Source organism: Diabrotica undecimpunctata, chromosome 5 (genome assembly GCF_040954645.1).
Source record: "Diabrotica undecimpunctata isolate CICGRU chromosome 5, icDiaUnde3, whole genome shotgun sequence".
NCBI classification, from domain to species: Eukaryota; Metazoa; Arthropoda; class Insecta; order Coleoptera; family Chrysomelidae; genus Diabrotica; species Diabrotica undecimpunctata.
In genome coordinates, this window is record NC_092807.1 from 131,459,016 (window position 1) to 131,479,350 (window position 20,335).

Sequence of the window (20,335 nt, forward strand, 5' to 3'; positions counted from 1 at the left end):
TTACATATTTTCTAGGACACTGATGATGGAATATGGATTCCGAAAACGTTTTGTCTAACATAGCCCGTTTGGGTTTTTAAATATATACCTTTTACAAAGGATTTTAATAAATTTTTTAATATATGGTATACAGCCAACTACAGGAACGTAGATTCCTTGTGGAAACTGACTTTAATTGCGACAAAATAAAAAATTTCGCAAAAAAGCTGCAATTTTTACCTTTGAAACGCATTTTGATTTTTGTCGATAGGTTACGTTGATTAAAAGATAGAAGAATTTTTACCGACGAGTTGATACAAATTTTATTTAAAATTCATTTCGCGCGCGTACTGGCATTCAATATCGCCGGTCGCTTCAAGCGTTGTTTCTGAGAGAATGGTTTATTCTAAACAAAAAGTGGTAATAAACATTTTTGTTCAAAATTATCTCAGCTACATTTTTTATCTACAACTTATTTTTCTACAGCGTACAGATTCTTGGTAAATCGATTTCTCCCCTCCCTGGGGGGTTTTAAGAAGAAATCGGGGGTAGAAGTGATAAACTTTATTCCATATTTTTTGATGTACCAAAATTGACATTCTCAGCAAAATTAAGGTTGCTCGTATGATTATAATCTGTGCCGACTCGACTAACAGAATAATCGAAATTTAAAGTTCCATCCAAGTAAGTCAACTTTCAATTTTTTGAGAAGACATAACCTCAACTTTGGCACTTATACACTCTTATCAACAAAATTCTTAAATAATATTTTTGAAAACGATTTTCGGAGTGGAAATTGAAACGTCAAATTTTAGCTAGTCCAAAGTGTAACTTTAATTATAATCAATTGTGGCGTAATTCCATATAAACACAAAACGTTTGTACTCCAAGAAAAGTATTGTGAAAATACATAATTTGAACGGTCACTGAAATGAAACAAGTAGTTCCACTTTAGGTTTTATATAGAGTTTTTCAACATTAATGTACTAGGAGCGAAAGCAAGAGGTATATCATTATTTTAGCGGCTATAAATAGAATAATTATAAACTAGTAAATAAACAAACAAGTCCTTACGTAGTTGTTAAAGTTAAGGTCCATTAGTAATGCATGGAATCAAAGGATGCTTTTATAATATGCTGAACATATTTGAAGATGAGTATTTGTAAAACACGTATAGTCTGACCTCTAATGTATTCATTAGAGACTTGGTAAAGGTTCTTATTCGAAAAATATATACGCCATGTAATAGTAAATAATATTACTAAAGTTGGTGATCAAAGGAAAGTTATTTGCAGAAATGCTCTCAAACACTAAATTTGTTGAAGTAAAGTGCCTGGTAGAGAATATCAAGAAAATTTTTGTTTCAAAAGAGCTGCACTAGAAGTAACAAAACAGCATCGATTAAGAAGTGGTTAAAAAGTATGCGCAAAAAATAATCTTCTTCTTCTTTTTCTTTCTCTTTATAAGCAATTCTGCTTATTCATTGGCGGATTAATACCTCTATGGAAGGTTATCACTCCATCTTTTGCGCGGTCGTCCGATACTTCTTCTGCCGATTGGTGACTTATCTCTTGCTATTTTGACGACACGGGTCTCCTCCATTTGGCTTATGTGGTTATTATATTCTTGTTTTCTATTTTGTGTCCATTCATTTATACACTGTGTGTTAGATTTTCTATTTCTATTCTAATAGAAATCTACACACATGACGAAATCGAATTAAGCCTAGCTGAGGTAAAAAGAACGATCAAAACTCTAAAGAACAAAAAAGCAGAAGGTCCCGGCGGAATACCAAATGAATTGATAAAAAACGGATCGGAAAAGTTATTCCGTATGATACATAAAATGTTTGAGAGAGCACTGAATGGAGAAGACTTACCGGCAGAATGGACCCAAGCATATATGACATCAATATACAAGAAAGGAAATAGAAAAAACTGCGAAAACTATCGGGGAATCAGCATTATATCGTCTACAGGCAGACTGTATGGAAAGACCATAAAGGAAAAATTAGAAATATATGTACAAGATAAAATCGGAGAAGACCAGGCAGGTTTCACAGCGGGGAAAGCATGCTTAGATCACATTTACACGGTCGAACAACTAATAGAAAAAAGAATGGCCAAAAATAGATCCGTCCATCTGGCTTTTGTTGATCTTAAGAAGGCACATGACTCAATACCTAGAACCAAGCTATGGGAAGCAATGGAAAACATCGAAGTTCCACGAAGATTAATAAACGCGGTAAAAGCACTCTACAAGAATAACGAAGTAGCTATCAAAACGGGCAATAGAATATGCAGTCCATTTAAGACGACAAAGGGACTACTACAGGGTTGCTCCACATCCCCCACCCTGTTCAAAATATTCCTGGAAAAAACCCTGAAACCTTGGAAAAGAAAGTGCGAAGGAATGGGTATACCAGTAAGGAACGAATATCTATATACGCTAAGTTTTGCCGACGACCAAATAGTGATCGCACAAGACGAGGATGACCTCAGTTTTATGATGAGAAAACTGGAGCAGGAATATACAAAGAATGGGATGGAAATAAACCTAAAGAAAACTGAATACCTAACAACGGAGAATACAGAAATAAAACAGCTGGAAATAGACGAAGGTAAACAAATCAAAGGAACAGACAAGTATAAGTATTTAGGTTTCATAATATCAAACAAAGGAACAACGGAGGAAGATATAAAAAATAGACTAGGACAAACAAGAGACTGCATACGAAAATTGAACCCGGTACTATGGGATAAGAACATCAGCATGAAAACAAAGAAAAAAATATATAATACCATGACAAGAAGTATCCTCACTTATGGGTGTGAAAATTGGACAATAAATAAGAAAACCAAAAACAAAATAAGAGCAACAGAGATGGAATTTCTAAGGAGAAGCTGCAGAGTAACAAGAAGAGATAGGATAAATAACATGGAGATTAAGAGGAGAATGGGCATGAACTCCGACATAATAGACTACATCGAACAGAAGAGGTAAACCTGGTACGGACATGTCAGAAGAGCAGACCAAAATCGGTGGATAAATAGAATAACAGAGTGGAGCCCGATAGGAAGAAGAAAGAGAGGCAGACCCCGAAGATCTTTCAGAGATGAGGTGGACAAAGCAATGAGTAGAAGAAACCTACAGGAAGGGGACTGGCTAAACAGGAAAAATTAGAGAAAACGGTTGAGTGAAGGAATACAGTCAAAACTGTGGAAATCCTTGTATATATATATATATATATATATATATATATATGTTAGATTTTCTTCTGTTTTTACTTCTCTTTCGATCTCTCAGCGTATTTCCTGTAATTCTTCTCAGTACTCTCATCTCTGCAGTTTGCAGTAGCATTTGCGTTGTGGCTGTGTCGGGTCTTGTTTCTGAGGCGTATGTCATTATTGGTCTTACACTGGCTTTATAAATTCTTGACTTCATCTCAGTTTCAATGTGTCTGTTTCGCCAGTGTTATTAAGGCATCCTGCCAGTCTATTTGGTTTTTGTACTTAATCTTTCACTTCTTTGTCCAGGTCTCCATAACTAGACAGTGTAATTCCTAGATATTTTATTTCCATTACTTGTTCAATATTGATGCCATCAATTTCTATTTTATATATGGTTGGTTCTTTACTGACTACTATTGTTTTAGTTTTCTGAGATGAGATTATCATATTAAATTCTTTTGCTCTTATGTTAAATTTGTGGACCAGTCTTTGCAAACTATCTTCGTCTTGGGCTATCAATATTGCGTCGTCTGCGTAAAAAAGTAGTTTGATTTCTTTGTTTCCTATTTTGTATCCTCTTCCTTTGTAAACGGTTTTGATGATTTCATCCATGATCAAATTGAAGAGAATGTGGCTCAATGAATCTCCTTGTCTTATTCCTCTGCCTATTTCTATAGGTTCTGTAAGTTGTTCATCTATTTTCACTTTTATTTTGTTGTTTTGGTAGATGTTATCGCTGGTTTTTATAATATTTAGAGGAACTTCTCTATTATACAGAAGATGGATTACATCTTTGAGTCTTACTCTGTCAAACACTTTCTTTAGGTCAATCAGACACAGAAATGCTGGTCTATTATACTCTAGTGATTTCTTAGTAATTTGTTTTATAACAAATATTGCATCTTCACACGATCCTCCACTACGAAAACCTTGTTGTTCATCTGCTAAACTTATCCTCTGATTTAGTAGCACTTGTAAAATTTTAGTTGTAAGTTTTAGCGTACTATTTAATAAGTTTATACCTCTATAGTTTTCTGGCTGCTTTTGATCTCTTTTTTTGAATAGTAGAATTAGTTCGCTCGTTCTCCATTCTTCGGGTATTTTACTGTGTTTTATAATTTTATTAATTACTTTGGTGCTGTTTTGCGGTAATTTCTGGTGTTTTGTTATCACATATGTGTGTTTTCATTCGGATTTTGTACAATACCAATTTATGATCGCTTCCTATTTCTGCTGATGTTAGTGCTCTTACATCCAAGATTTGAGAGGGCTGTATAGTATAACTCTCTATTCGACACAATATAGTCTATCATAGATATTAGTCCTCTAATGTTTTCAAAAGTGTATTTGTTTTAAAAAAATTAATGGGAAAATCCCAATAGTTGGCTGTATACCATAGTTTAAAAACTTACACAGAAGTAAAACACTTCAAAGGAGCTGAGGTGTCAGCTTAGCCAGTTGGTCTGTGTCGTTTTAACTGACAAGAACCACGTGTTTAAGTCGAGCAAAGAAAAATGTTGCTCTTTAAGTATTAAAATCTTTATCCATTGTCATCGATCTAGGGTCACATTAGAATTTAAAGTTCTATACATGTAAAACCATATATTGATGTCACCGCTACTATTTTAGTGTTAGCTCCAAGTACAAAAAGAAAGCACCGAGGATGATCTGAACTAGCACCTGTAAATTTTGGACGACACTTTTAAAAAGTTTTGAATTAAATGTTTTATACCAAGATACAAATTTAAGTTGTTATACTTCTGTATAAGTTTGTATTTGTATTGTTCTTTGTGAGGGAAAATTGTATTATTATTACGTATCTCGTTTATGTTGTAAAAAATAATGTACTGATCAAATCAAAGACGGTACGAAGTAGCTGTGTCTTTTTAAAAGTTAATTTCTTAATAATATAGTCACTAACAAAGCAGAACACATAATAGAATATTAGACGGGAATGTGGAAAGGGATCATTAATTAGTAATTAGTACCAATCAATACGTATATTAATACGCTTTGAGTATATTATTAGAGAGAAGTGATGAACCGAAATTGAGAAAGTGGAAGTTAAACTAACGTTGTAAAATAATCTGAACCTCATCGAAGAAGACGATGTAGAAATAGGACGGCCGATGCAACTCACGAAGCAATAAGAACTAAAATAATACACAGAAATATTAAACTCAAACGACTTGGTTCAACAAGGATTTTAAAGAAAAATTTCAGCAGAAAAACGAAATTTCTGATGTAAATTGTGTTAAAACCGCACAAGCTTGGGAAGATTACAAGAGACTAATGACAGAAACCCACGAATAAAGTAGAAAAAAGTAAGAAAAATAATGAAAGGGCACTGAAAGAAATTTACAAAAAGATTGTAGTCTAACTTTAATTGTCAACAAAAACAAATATGGAGATTTATAAGATTACAGAGGAGTAAAACAAAAAAATTGGTCGAAATTATCTATGTCAAAAAGGACGAAAGAATTCTCAGAAACTTGTTCTTGATAAAAGCGGAAACGGTTTCATCGGAAACAGGAAACAGTAATAAATTAAAGGACATAGATCTCACCAACATTAAAAACGCACTCGAAAAACTAAAAAATCGAAAATGACCAAGTGACAAATACATAGCAATGAACTACTTTAAATTAGGTCAAAAAACTTGTGGAGATGTTTAAATAAGCTCTGTGGAAAAATAGACTCAAAAACAAACATAAAACTGATAAAAACACAAAATGATGATATAATAACTAATAAAACAGACATATTAAATGAATTTGTAGACTACTATACCGATTTTTGAAAACGATATGAAGGAACGATTTCTGAGCCAACTGAATTTCGAGAAAATAAATTGGAAAAAAATAATACTATGTACCTATTTTCAACGACTGAAAATGAGGTTGAAGAAATAATAAAATTAAAAAAAAATGTCACCAGGACATGATAATATTAGATCTGAAACTTTAAAAGGCAAACAAAACAGATTTCAAAACTCTTGACATACATTATAAATATATGTCTTAATTGCATTTTTTCCGATATTTTAAAAACTGAAACTATTAAACCACTATTAACCGTAACTGGATAGTGTGACGCCTTCAATGTTTTAATGTCTTCAAATTTCAAACCTTTGACGAGACTATATTTTCACGTCCACGCCACTGTCTAGGAATACATTTTTATTCGCCTCGAATACGTCAAGTGCGTGTACTTAAAAGTCCATCTTTTCTTAATAAATTATTACTCCACTCGACAGAGACCAAAATACCACTGAACCTCTAAAAATCATACGAACAAGCTAAATTTTGCTGAGAATATTAATTTTGGGACCTCAAAAAAGATTCAAAAAAGTTAATATTTCCTTTACCACGCGACTTCCCTTAAAACGCCCTTCATGTTTCACCTTCATTAACGATCTGTCAAACATTTTATTGGTCCCATAAGATTCGTAAAAAATGGCAAAAATAGCGCAACGTTTATATATTTAAGACCTAAAAACCAACTTAATTTGCGGCAAAACACAAAAATTGCATACGAAAAATTCTGGTCAAAAGATATCGAATTGTTACCTCGAGTTAATACAAATTTTATTTTAAATTGATTTTGCGCGCGTAACTGACATTTCAAAATCACCGCTCGCTTTAAGCGTTGTTCATTCTACACAAAAAGTACTAATAAAAATTTTTGTTCAAAATTGTCCCATCTACATGCTGATGATGATGGGATACCGGATGGTAAAGTGATAAACTTTTTTGCACCTTTGTTGGGTTCTCAAAATTGATATTCTCAGCAAATTTCACCTTGTTCGTATGATTTTTAATGGTCAAATTTCTGACGAGTGGACTATATGTTTGGGTTAGAATATACATAGTTTCCATGGACACTTGCAGGGTTCTTTCTTAACCTGCTTTATTCGAGTGTTTAACTTATACAATCACTCTTACAATTCAATTAGTTTTGACCATGACTAAAGTAAAGTGGTAAGATATTATCATGGGAACAGAACCACCCCTTCTTTAAACTAGCTTGGCTTAAACTTATAAAAGTGCAAAACCCAATTTCAACCTCAATCAGTCAGCTTTTAAGTCTCCTATCGAAGATGCATTTAGACGTTAATGATGTAGTCTAGTCGTGATCCAAAACTCACATATTATGATATGGTAAGTTGATTATCCTCTGTTTTTTAATTTATTCTAGTATTGGGATATTCTTTTTTTATATATTGACTATTACTAGAGATCAAAAGTTCCCCAGGGATTCTTTTCCCAATGTCGGGACAAGCTTCTTTTGTCAATATTTTTGCCGGAGGGTTGCCCAACTGAATTCAGGGCTTTGGAAGCCAACGATCGTTTATTTCTCTTTATTTTACCGCACTTTTCTAAAGAATATAAATGTTTAACTATTTTCGTTAATATTTGATTAAGTCTAGGAATTATGAGCGTTTGTCTTTATTGTAACGTTAACTTTTAGATAAAAAAAAAACAATGGTTAATTGGATCTAGTCAATTATTAATTTAATTGTCAGTTTGATATGTTGAGATGTTTAAAGTTTTAATTTTTTATTTTTCATTTAGTTATTAACACTTTGACTGCCACACTAAATTCACCATAAGGGTCCTGTGCCCACACTATTTTTTTAGGAAAATGTATTTAAAATTGTTTATCAACATACCTTAGATACATTGCTTAAATAATTTATTTATATTTTTTGTAGTTTCACTAGTTACCAAAAATATACACGTGGCCTTGAAGAGCATTTTTTTATTCTACGCCGCATGTATAAGTACGGATACACGGTCTAGACTTGTCATACCTTGTTTAAAACGGCAGCGTAACGTTGGCTTGTATTTGTTAGTTCAAGTCTAAACGTTGCATCGTGCAGTTCATTTATTCCTAAAGGTAGTTTTTCTTGTATAAGTGTATAAAATGTCATCAAATGAGAGAGAACAGGCCCGGCTTTATGCATTATGGAATGAAATATCAGATATGAGTAATGATAATGATGATCCATTTGAGAATGAGTCTGAAGAAGATCCTGACTACGAAACAGAAAGTTCACGAAACAGCAGTAACATACCAACTAAAAGACCTCGGATAACGACTAAGGTAAGTTTGAATAAAGATCAATAAATAAATATAGGGCCGTAATTGATAGTTTATATACTTATACATATTTGCCAATGAAATAATAGTTATTTATGGTATAAGTACATATATCATGTTGTAATTACTTTATTACATCCCAATGAGCTTGCGAGAGAGGGTAGAAAATTACAAAGGCAATAAGGTCATGTTTATGTGCGAATGACACAGGATGTTATGTACGACTTCATTTGAATGCAAATTTATATATTGTATTGACATGCTGTTACATTTTGTTATTTTTTTTGTTTCAGATAGTAATGAGTCAGATAATCAAGATTCTTCAGGGAAAGAAGAAAATGCAGGAGCTGATTACGGATTAGTATTTAGCGATATGAGAAATTTTAATTTTGAAAAAATATAGGATTAACAGAAGAAGTCCTAAACATGAAAAATAAAGAAGAATTCGCCTACTTCAGACTTTTTGTAGACGAAGAAATTATCAGCATTATTGTCGAACAAACCAACATATAGGCAAATCAGGTGATTGTGAATAACATCGTTGAAGAAACCATCGATCCATCTTCAAGACTGCTTACATGGAGAGACACAGACGTGACTGAAATGTATTGCTTTTTGGGGATACTGATTTGGATGGGTCTGGACTATAAACCTAAACTGTCTGATTATTGGAGAAATTCGGATTTATGCTGGTCAAAAGCTGCAGGATATATATCTCGAAATAGATTTGAAATTTTGTTGCGTATGTAGCACTTCGAAAATAATGATTTATGTCAAGCAGAAGACATACTGTACAAAGTTCAGTCCCTGGTAACTTTCTCAAATTCCAAATTTAAACAGGTTATAGTACCAGACGAAAATACCTGCATAGATGAAACGATGGTACCCTTTCGCGGGCGTTTAAAATTTCGCCAATATGTGAAAGAAAAATAAATTTGGAATCAAACTCTTTAAGCTATGCCTTAATGGGGGGTATACGTATCACTGCAAAATTTATTAATATAAGTACTGGTAAGCAAACTGAAGAAATGTGAAATTTTAGGAAGGGAGAAACGGCATTATCATTTTTAAATAAAAAGATAAGTGCGATGTCGTGATGCTTACCACCAAACATAAACTGCATTTTATTGATGACTCAGGTAGACTTGAGGTCAAAAAGAAGCCGGAAGCTATTGTGGCTTATAATAATGCAAACAGTTTCATTGATGTATCCGACCAATTGTCGTCTTATTCTACCTCTATTAGTCGGAGCATTAAATGGTACAGGAAGGTGGCAGTTGAACTATGTATATATATATATGTATATATATATATATATATATATATATATATATATATATATTAATAAATATTTTTTGTTTGTTAATAAATTTGTTAATAAATTTATTTTTAAGCATTTAATAAAAATATTTTCGAGATTTATTATTGTATCTGTATAATAACATTGTAGAGAGTATATAACTATTTTAAAGATTTTATTGAATATATAACCTTTTTTTAAAGCTTATGGGTAAATATGTCAGTTTTTATGATTTTCTTTGATATGTTTTCTGACGTCTTTTGTTTGAATTTAATTTTAATGATTTAATCTTGAATTCCTTCATGAGTTTCAGGTTAAAACTCATTGGCACCCATTTTGTTTTGCAGTTTAGCTGTATTTAGTGTTTCTTATTTCTCTTTTGTCAGACTGTTATCTAATTATTATCCAGCTGTATTAATACTCTGTCTTTGACCTGTTATTTATCTATCATCTATATCCTTACCCATCCCCTATGAAATTCCCAAACTGAGCAACGTGCTCTTCGTTAAGTCTTTGTGAATGATCAGCTTTTTATTCATCTTCTTTTGTTAGCTTTATCGTTGCAGCCCAATAATTCCATAATATGTTGATTCCATAATATGCTCAATGCTGGTTCCGTCAATTCATATCCTACATAATATGGTCTGTTTTTTGCTGATGACTATTATTTTTGTTTTCTGGGCTGAAATGACCATATTTAGTTTCTTTACTATGTTTAACTTATGGACCACTCTCTGTAAGTCGTGTGCATTTTCTGCTGTTAGCATGCCATAGTATAGAGTCGTAGGTTCTATATTTTCCATCCATCTCATAAGCATTACCTCTCTTCGCGGTTATAACTATTTTATCCATTGTGGTATTAAAGAGTAAAGAGCTTAAGTAGTCTCTCTGTCCAATTCCTGTTTTTGTGTCCATTTTCTTTATCAGTTATTAACTGTTTTTGGCCTCCATTTTATTATCCTTATAAATATCTTCGATTGTTTTAATAATATCTAATTGTATTTGTCTATTATATAAAAGGTGAATAACGTCCTTCCCCTCTACACTGTCAAAGGCTTTTTTTAATTCAATCAAGTAAAGGAACGTGTTAGGGAAATAGATGCGTATATTAAAATGATTGTGTTCAATTCTATCGATGAATTCTAATATACGCGGCAGATTTTTCGGGACATGCTTTATTTGCCAAAATAAGTGCTAACTATTTCTCTTAGTGTAGGTAATCATTGAAGAAGGGTCTAGGCCAACTACCGGTTCGAGCGATAACGTTGATTTATATCGGGTACTTCAATAAATCGGACGCACTTCGTCCAATTTTAGACGGATATTTTTGGGAAAAGGGTTGAGTTTTATTGGAGATAGATATATAAACGGAAAACCCCACTTTGGTATTGAAGTGTATTTTGAAATAATCTTTTTATTGATGCGAGATAAGGAAGTGGATGACTTGCCTGAAGTTTGAGGTTTGGACTTTAGTTATGATTATTGGATAGCTTCTTGGTAGAAGTATACTTTTGAGGAAGAAACTGTTGTTTTATGGATAAAGTTGAAAAGATTCTCAAAATATTCATAGCAGTTGAGTTAAAAAAAGTGCGGTCTGATTTATAAAATAGTTTTAAGGTCGACGAGACCATTGACTTAAATATAGTCTTTGGGTAAAATTCATAAATTCAAAATAGATCGTGTCACATACAAACTAAAACAATGTTTTTTTTTAAATTTAAAGTAAATTTTGAACATTTTTAATTTGAAAAGTAATTAGATTTGAAATAGTGAAAGACAAAAATTAGTAATGTGACATGTCGACCATTTTAAAAAATTCTTTCTTTTCTAAAAAATATTGTAACGAAAATTCGACCTGTGGGAATAAAAGTAAATGACCGACAAACAATAATATACGGTTTGCCGACGACACTATTTTATTAGCGGAATATCTTGAGGATTTACAACAAATGGTTGACAGATTGGTAGAAGTCAGTGAAGAAAACGGACTGTCCCTAAATACAAAAAAGACACAATTTATGGTAATTACAAAAGCCCAACAGCGCCAAGAAAGCATAACAATACATGGAGAACAAATTAAAAAAGTTGAAAATATAAATATCTGCGTACAATAATTAACGAAAATAATGAGTACACAGAAGAGGTTAAGGCAAGAATAGGACAGGCAAGAAATTCTTTCAACAAACTGAAAAAAGTACTCTGCAGCAGGGACATTTCAATTTCTTTAAAGATAAGACTTCTGAGATGCTACGTGTTCTCCGTATTATTTTATGGGTTGAAGGTTTGGACATTAAAGAAAGATGTTTCGGACATATTAGAAGCCTTCGAGTTATGGGCCTACAGAAGGATATTAAGAATAAGTTGGGTGGATAGAGTCACGAATGTTAAAGTGTTGAGAAGAATGGGAAAATATAAAGAGGTTTTAAATACAATACAAAATCAGAAAACTGCAATATTTCGGACATGTCATGAGGGGCGAGCGTTATAACTTGTTGCAATTAATAATGCAAGGAAGAATACAGGGTAGAAGGAGTCGCGGAACAAGACGCATCTCCTGGTTAAACAATTTGAGAGCTCGGTTTAGCTGCACTTCTGCTGACCTCTTTAGAGCAGCGGTATCGAAAGTGCGAATTGCCATGATGGTTGCCAACCTTCTTAGAGGAGATAGCACATGAAGAAGAAGAAGGGAAGAAAGAATGCCCAGAAGTTGGGTATTACTGCGGGTAACATAAAATATACCCGTTGAAGTTTCGTATTGGAATACAGGTGAGATGAAGATGAAGATTAATTCCAGGTCTAACCACGTTCTCTGTGCAACTGCCACTCAGGCGTTTTAAGTGACATACCGGCGAGCTTTAGGACGTAGGTCTACAAATCGCTTATTAAGAACAGGGGACACTAAAGTCAGAAATATTAAACAAAATAAATCATACGAACTGAAATAAAATGTGCAATATTGAACCAAATAAAAAGGATTATTTGCACCACCTTATCTTTTCTTCGAGGTACAAGGCAAACTCTTAAAACCAAAATACATATGTAGTCAAATAAAATAAGAACAAACTTATCTTATATGGTTGTTCAGCAATCTCTTTAGAATGTATTTATATTTTTTCCCAGAAAAATAAATATTGCCAGAGAAATTAAAAATACAAACAAGCTATATTTATTATATGCTAAATCATAAATTTAAATGGACATATGAGTTTACATCTTACACACAAAAATGCCCATTACAAACTGATACCTTCTTATACCTGAATAAAAAATTAAATTCTAATTTCTCAAACCTTTAAAAACATTAAAGGATGTACACTCACAGAAAACAATACCACTTCACTTCACTAGGTACATGAACAAGAAAAAAAAATAAAAATAATGAAAGATATGATTCCATTTTCATCGGTCTCCCATCAGAACATATTCAGCATTATAAACTGCGGTAGCAGGTTATAGAAAAAAAGGTGAAAACTCACTGCTTTTACCACGATTAAAGATGATTAGTTCATGATTCTAAACTTACTTGAAACTTAATTTCTTGCTTTGTTGCTGTATAATTTACTTTACTACATACTTCAATTTACTGCATATTACATCTTTAGTACTACTGCCAGGGATTACTTGATAAGATCCCCAAATATCGCCAGTATCACCGAAAAGCCGATACCGACTGACCAGCGGACTACTACTTGACCCCTTAAGATCTAATCCTGGAATGAATTTAATTCTCACGCATGGATGATAATAATTTCCGAGCCGCTGAGTAAAGAGTCTCGCCTCTTAACCTTGAATAGCCTGATCAGCTCACTATTTACTTTCCTGATTAAAACTCCAAATTTTTGGAAAAAAATCTTATATAGGATGGAATTTGAAAAACTTAAATTAAATATTTATACAGAACACGACGATAAAAATGCTACAACATCAACATTTTTACCTTCAGCTCTATGACAACGCGTTCTACTTATATTTTTCCCCATTTGTTTCATCTGATATATTTTTTTATAGCAGATTATGTTATATTAAAACACTTCAGGATGTAGAACCTGAAAATAAATTTAGATAAATCCAAAATTCTTATATTCAGAAGAGCAGATGGTGTTATTAGGGACTCTTGGAAACTGAATGATAAAGTCTTAGAGGTAGTAAATAACTATAACTATTTGGAAATGCTAGTAACAATCAAGTTGTCGATTAAAGCACTAAAAGCACCAAAGAAGCACCAGAGTTTGGCAAAAGTGGCTATTCACACACAATTGTCAAAGACTGATATACCCTTTTGGGCTAAAGTAACAGTATATAAGTAGGTCGTAGTCTTTTTGGGTACGATGAGATGGAAACAACTATACTATTATATATAAAAAAATGCTTTCTTGTCCAAGTCCAAACTTTATGTTCAATTTGGAGATACATATACAATGAATTTACATAAAAAATATATTGAAAGAATTCTATGATAGTTGAATTATAGGTTACCCAACTTTCTTTTAAAACAAATGATGATAACATGCTGCAAGTGGTGGAAAAATTGGATGAACATGGGAGAAAAAATTTGTATTAAGGTTAAGTGGCTGGCCTAGTGTGATTGAGAGTATGATAGAAAAAAAAAACTTCGGGAAAAAGGAGTACACGTACATTATCTATTATCTATTGGAAATGGAAAATCTTTGGAAAGGTTTTGTTCAATATGTAACATAAACAAAAAGGAAATATGTGATACATTTTTTGGGAAAATGTTCAGTGTTGAGACAGATTAGGCTAAAATGGTTGGATAGAAATGAACTTAGTAGAGTGGAAGTAGATACTATGATAGGGTAGGGACGGGCTGAGTTAACAGGTTATTGTATGAAGGCATGGCCGTATAGGTATGAGTTAGTTATTTAATTACTAAACAGATTTGCATGGTGTTAGTTTAACAGGATGAAAACATTAAAATCATTATTAATAACTTGTTTGCCCATAGCTATTTATCTTTTTATCTGTCTTGTTTCTTATTTGAGAACACCTGTCACACCCTTTAAGAGACAAATTCATTCATTTTAAATGCGTATATATATATATATATATATATATATATATAAATATATATACGAATTTAAAATATATATATATATATACGAATTTAAAATATATATATATATATATATATATATATATATATATATATTATATATATATATATATACATCAAAGAAAAGTATAAAATCAAGGTGGCAGCCCAAGTATTCCTTTTAGTGGGATTTGAAAATTTTAATTTTATCTGACCTTTAGCGCACAGACTTGATTGTTCCGTTATTAGTTAAAGCAAAGGTCATTTTATTTGGTTTAATTTTATTTTTAACATACTAATTATGCCTTTGAGATAAGCGAATTTTTATGTATTTATTACATGCATCGCGATAGCTGCGTGGCATTAAAAATTTAAATGGCACTTTTGTATCTAAATTTCTAAAAGAATATTATAGAAGAATTAGTGTAAACTACTATGTCGAACGTAGTCTTATAATTTCTAAAGAATAAAAAGATCTTAGTTAACATTAACACAAGGGATAATCTTAAACCAGAGAGTCGTACAACAAAAATGTATTTTAGCACAGCCTGCTCTTCAACAAAGATTCAAAACATATTTTTTAAGATGTTTTATACGAAGAAGAATTCCTTATAAATGGAAAACGTCTTAATAATATTGCAGACGATACATTTGTCTTATCGGACAACTTGGGAATATTATCATTATTAATAACCCTCATTTAGCAAATCAGTAATGATTTGAACTTAACACAACAAACGAAAAGTATATATTTATCCATTCTTTGCACAGTCTCTATTTGAACCAACACCTCATCTAGTTGTTTCTACAAGTTTCTGTTTTGTGGCGTGTTTATCTATTTTTTCCTTGGTGGTTCCTGATATCAATCGACATTTTTTATTGTTTTTTCACACCATTTCCATTCTGATGTTTTCTTGGCCCAGTCTTTAATTTTGATTATTATCCTAATGTACTAGTTACATTAATTTCTTACACTGCCGTTGATAAAATATTGATATCTAAAATAGCTCTTTTCATATTTCAGGTTGTGTAAACCATTTTATCCAATCAATCCAGGTTGTGTAACCTGGATTTTTCTGGATTATTTTAGCTGTAAAAGCCAAAGTTTCTGTTGAATATGTCAATACGGGTGTTATGGATTGTTCCAACATTCATTTTTTCATTTTGGTTTTAATTTCTTTGTTTCTGCAGTTTTGCCGACAGTATTCCTTCGTTTGGAACGGCAACGGTGTACCAAGTAGATAAAAGTAAATTTTAAAGTAAAATAAGAGTTTAATAATCAAATATATACAAATAACAGTGCAGGACTTATAATAGGCAATCCTCTAAGCCCATTGCTATCAGATATTTTCATGGATCATCTAGAGACAAAGATTTCAAAACATCCCTTATTCAAACAGTTTCTATATTGGTGGAGATATGTAGACGACTGGAGATATGTACTGGTATGTTTCACAGGAACTAACAGGCAACTCAACCAATTTTTATCGTATATTAATTCACTTCATAGTCATATTGAATTTACAATAGAAACAGAACAAAATTAATCCATAAATTTTTTAGATTTAAAAATGATCAGACTTAAAAACAAACACGACTTCTCCATATTTCATAAACCTACCCATACTGACACGACTATACACAATTCATCATCCCATCCCACACAACATAAACTGGCAGCCTATCATAGTATGTTACATAGATTAACAGTAATTTCGATGTCAAAATATAATTTTGAGACAGAATTAAATATCATTAAGCAAATAGCAGTAAACAATGGATACAACGAACAGACATTAATAAAATGTTAAATCAAAACCTACACAAGAAAGCCCTGAAATTAGTGTTTCCACCACCAAAGAAAAAACCCAGTATCTTCTGCTCGATTATATATACAGGAAAAATATCAACAAAAATAGCCAAACACATAAAAAAGAAAGGAATAACACCAGCTTTCAGAACAAATAACAACCTAGGTAAATTTATAAAAAACAACAAGAGCCAAAATAAAAACACTTACACAGTGGTGTGTACAAACTTAAATGAGACGACTGCCCAAAAACGTACATCGGTCAAACTGGTACAAATTTTAATAAACAAATAGCAGAACATAAAAGGGCTTTCAATAATAGAAAAACAGATTTTATATATGCACTTCACCTTCTAGATCATAATCATTCGTTTAATGACGAATATAAAATTTTGAAAACAAAGTTTTCAGTGTTTTATTGTTACATAAAATGAATTTCCATCAAGTAACGGTCGAATCCATCAATTATTTAAAACTAAATTTATTTTCTCTTACTAAAACCCCAAATATAGCGATTAGTAACCAAAAATAATTTACTGTTTGTTTACATGTTAGAATCTAAAAAGGTTTCTTAATTGCGCAGTGAGAAATTTTTGAAAAAAAAAACTCGCTTCCAGTAAAAACTAATGTTTCAAGTAGTGATACAAGTAAGGTTATTTACAATTCGAAACAGTCATATTGGTGGAACTCTGTCCGTTAAATTTGCTACGATGCCAAAGTTAAAAATAATTCTGATAGGACTGATAGGAACTGGATTTTTGAGCTGTTGAAGTAGATCTAGTTTTTTCGCGGTCCTTAGAAATAAATATGATGGAGAGAAAAGATAGAGAGTCAACTTCACCTTTCCTGCAGAGCAAAAAAACTGCAAGATCCCCAAGCAAAAGAAAACCAAGGAAAGAAGATTCAGAGAATGAGTATGATGATGTTATGAGTATGTTCAACAAGATGGTGGGAGACCTAAAAAGAAATCAGAAATGGAAATAAGGAATATAGAGAAGAGATGATAGCGATTAAAAAAAGAAAATATAAAGATAAAGCAAGAATTGGAAAAAACAATAAACTAATAACAGTAATTACGGGTCTACAAATACTCGCAACAGATGACCTCTTAAAAAGTATTGTAAAAGATTTTATTCAGAAGCACCTAAAAGAGGATCTCGAAATAGAATCTACAATGAAACTAAGAAATAATATATGTCTGGTACAAATCAAGGATTATGGCAAAAAACAAGGTAATGAAAGAAAAACTCATTATATTGCGACATGGAATGTACGAGAAGGGAGCATTAATTAATCTAATGGATGAAGCATAGCAATATAAGAAACACATTTGACTGGAAACAACATTAAAAAGATTAGTCCATATACGTTATATACAAGTAGAGCCGATAATAGGAATTTTTGAGTAGGTTTTCTGCTACATAAAGACGTGGAGCAAGTAAAACAATTTGTACAAAGTCTGACAGAATGTGTGCAAATAGAATTAAAGGAAGAGAGAACATGATATCGCTGAAAAATATACACGCACCAACAGAAGAAAAAGTGAAAGATGAATTTTATGAAGAAAATTAAAGTCATTGTCTGAAGAAATGCTTAGACAAGGGAAGCAACGTCGAAAAACATACCAAGAATAAAAAGATTTAGAAAAAAACCACTGGTTCGATGACGAATGTAGAACGGAGTTAAAAAAGATCAGATTTGGGATTAAAAAGTTAGCGATCGCAAAAAAAAGAACACCTAGAAAGATATGCTGAACAACGAAAAAAAGTAAATAAAATCCTAAGGGGCGGAAAATAAAGTATATGGATGATAAAGTAAAGCGCATTGAAGAAAATTGCAAGAAAAATAAAATGAAAAAAGTTTACAAAGAGATAAAATACATTAAAACTGGGTATCAGGGAAGAACCATGAATGTAAAAGATAAGCAAGGAAACCTGATAGTGGACGAAGATAAATATGTGAAAAGAATGTTTCGAAGAGTTGCTAAATGACGGTGTGACTGAACGAGAGGCTTTAATAAACTATCTTAATGCTTAAAGCTACACAGAGCTAGAAGTACCGATATACGACGTAGATGCAAGGTGAAGAACATCAAGGACTGGGTAAGAAATAGAAGAGTAGAATAGAACGATCATATAAGCCGAATGTCAACAAATAGAGTAAAGTAGAAACCCTCAATTTAGAAGAGTGATATCATAGTTTAAACGCGGAATATCCTCAAATTTAAATGTACACAGCGGCCCTCGAAAACTGCCTGTTTTCTCGATTGCAATTTGCGTTTCCTCATAAGAAATTACAGAATATATAAAGTAGTATATTTATTTGTGCTTCTCTATAGTAGACTTGACCAGAAGTTGTCGTACAATGTAGCCAATTCTTGTTCACAAGTAGTAATTATGGTCATACAAAACCTGTATTCTTCCATGCAGCGATTATTACCGTCACAAAAATACAAAAAAACCTGATTTTTTCAATAGTAAAAATTAAGCACAAAATTGTAATGAAATAAATTTTATTTATATGTTCCGTTTCGTTACATATTTAAATTTATAAAATAAAAATCGATATTTTAAAACAATATTTTTCAATCGTTTGGCAACTTTGGAATTAGCGACGGAATTCCGTTTCAATTCAGATCCACAGAAAGCCGTAAGACTAGTTTTTGTCGAGCGAGTGCCCATCAACAATAGGTTATTTACATTGGCGTTTCTGAGGGTAGGGTATTTTATGCGATAAGTTTGTGTTATTGATAAAACGTGTTATTGATAATACGAGTGTTATAGTTTGTCGTTTTATAGTAAATTTTTAGTTATATACTGTGATTATTTGGTTTGAGTTTTATTGGAGTTGGACGAAAAAACGAGTTGTTCCAAGAGAAGACTGCAAAATTCTGATGTTGATTCCAAAAATGAAATGCCGCAAAAGAGACGGAAAATGTTAACGTTCGAAGAGAAGGTAATAATACGAAACGTTTATGAAGGAATTGTCTGCAGAAAAATGGAATTAAATGTTAGCCAAGCGGTCGACATTTGTAGCAGTTTAACAAAAGTATCCGTTAGCTGTATTTATCGTGTACTTAAAAATACATCGGAAAATAAAAAGCAAGAAAAAGGTAAAACTAGAGGCAGGAAAAGCATTGTTTTGGATGACGAGACAAGGAATATTATACGTCGAAAAATTCATTCATTTTATTTTCGGAGTGAAATTCCAATACTGAAAAATATTTCCCAAGAGCTCGAAAACGATGACTCCTTACCCAAGATATCTCGTAGAGTCTTAACCAGGACCATGCGTGAAATGAACTTTCGATATGTAAAACTCAACAGAAAAAGTATGCTATTAGAAAAAAATAAAATTATTGTGCGGAGAAGAAAATATTTAGAAGAAATACGCAAAATTCGCAGCACTGGACGCAAAATATGTTATTTGGATGAAACCTGGATTAACCAAGGTTGGAAAAGGTCATACAGTTGGAAAAGTTTGGCAAGATTTAATGTCAAAAGTAAACGCGAAGCATTTATAGAAGGCTGATATACAGGATTAAAAGCTCCATCAGGAAAGGGACGGCGTTTAATCGTCACCCATATAGGAAGTGATACAGGGTTTCTTGATGATGGTTTTCTTCAATTTGAGTCGAAAAAAACAGGTGATTATTAAAGAAATTGAAAGGGAGGATTCAACAATGGCTTACAGAAAAGGGGATTGCATACGAAGAGTCAATGCTCAAAATTTAGCTCCTTGACATTGCACGGTTAAGGAAAATTGAATATCTTAAATATGCTGTAGATGAAACTGCAAAAGATTATGGTGTCAAAGTTCTGCGTCTACCACCTTATCATTGCGAACTTAATCCCATTGAACTT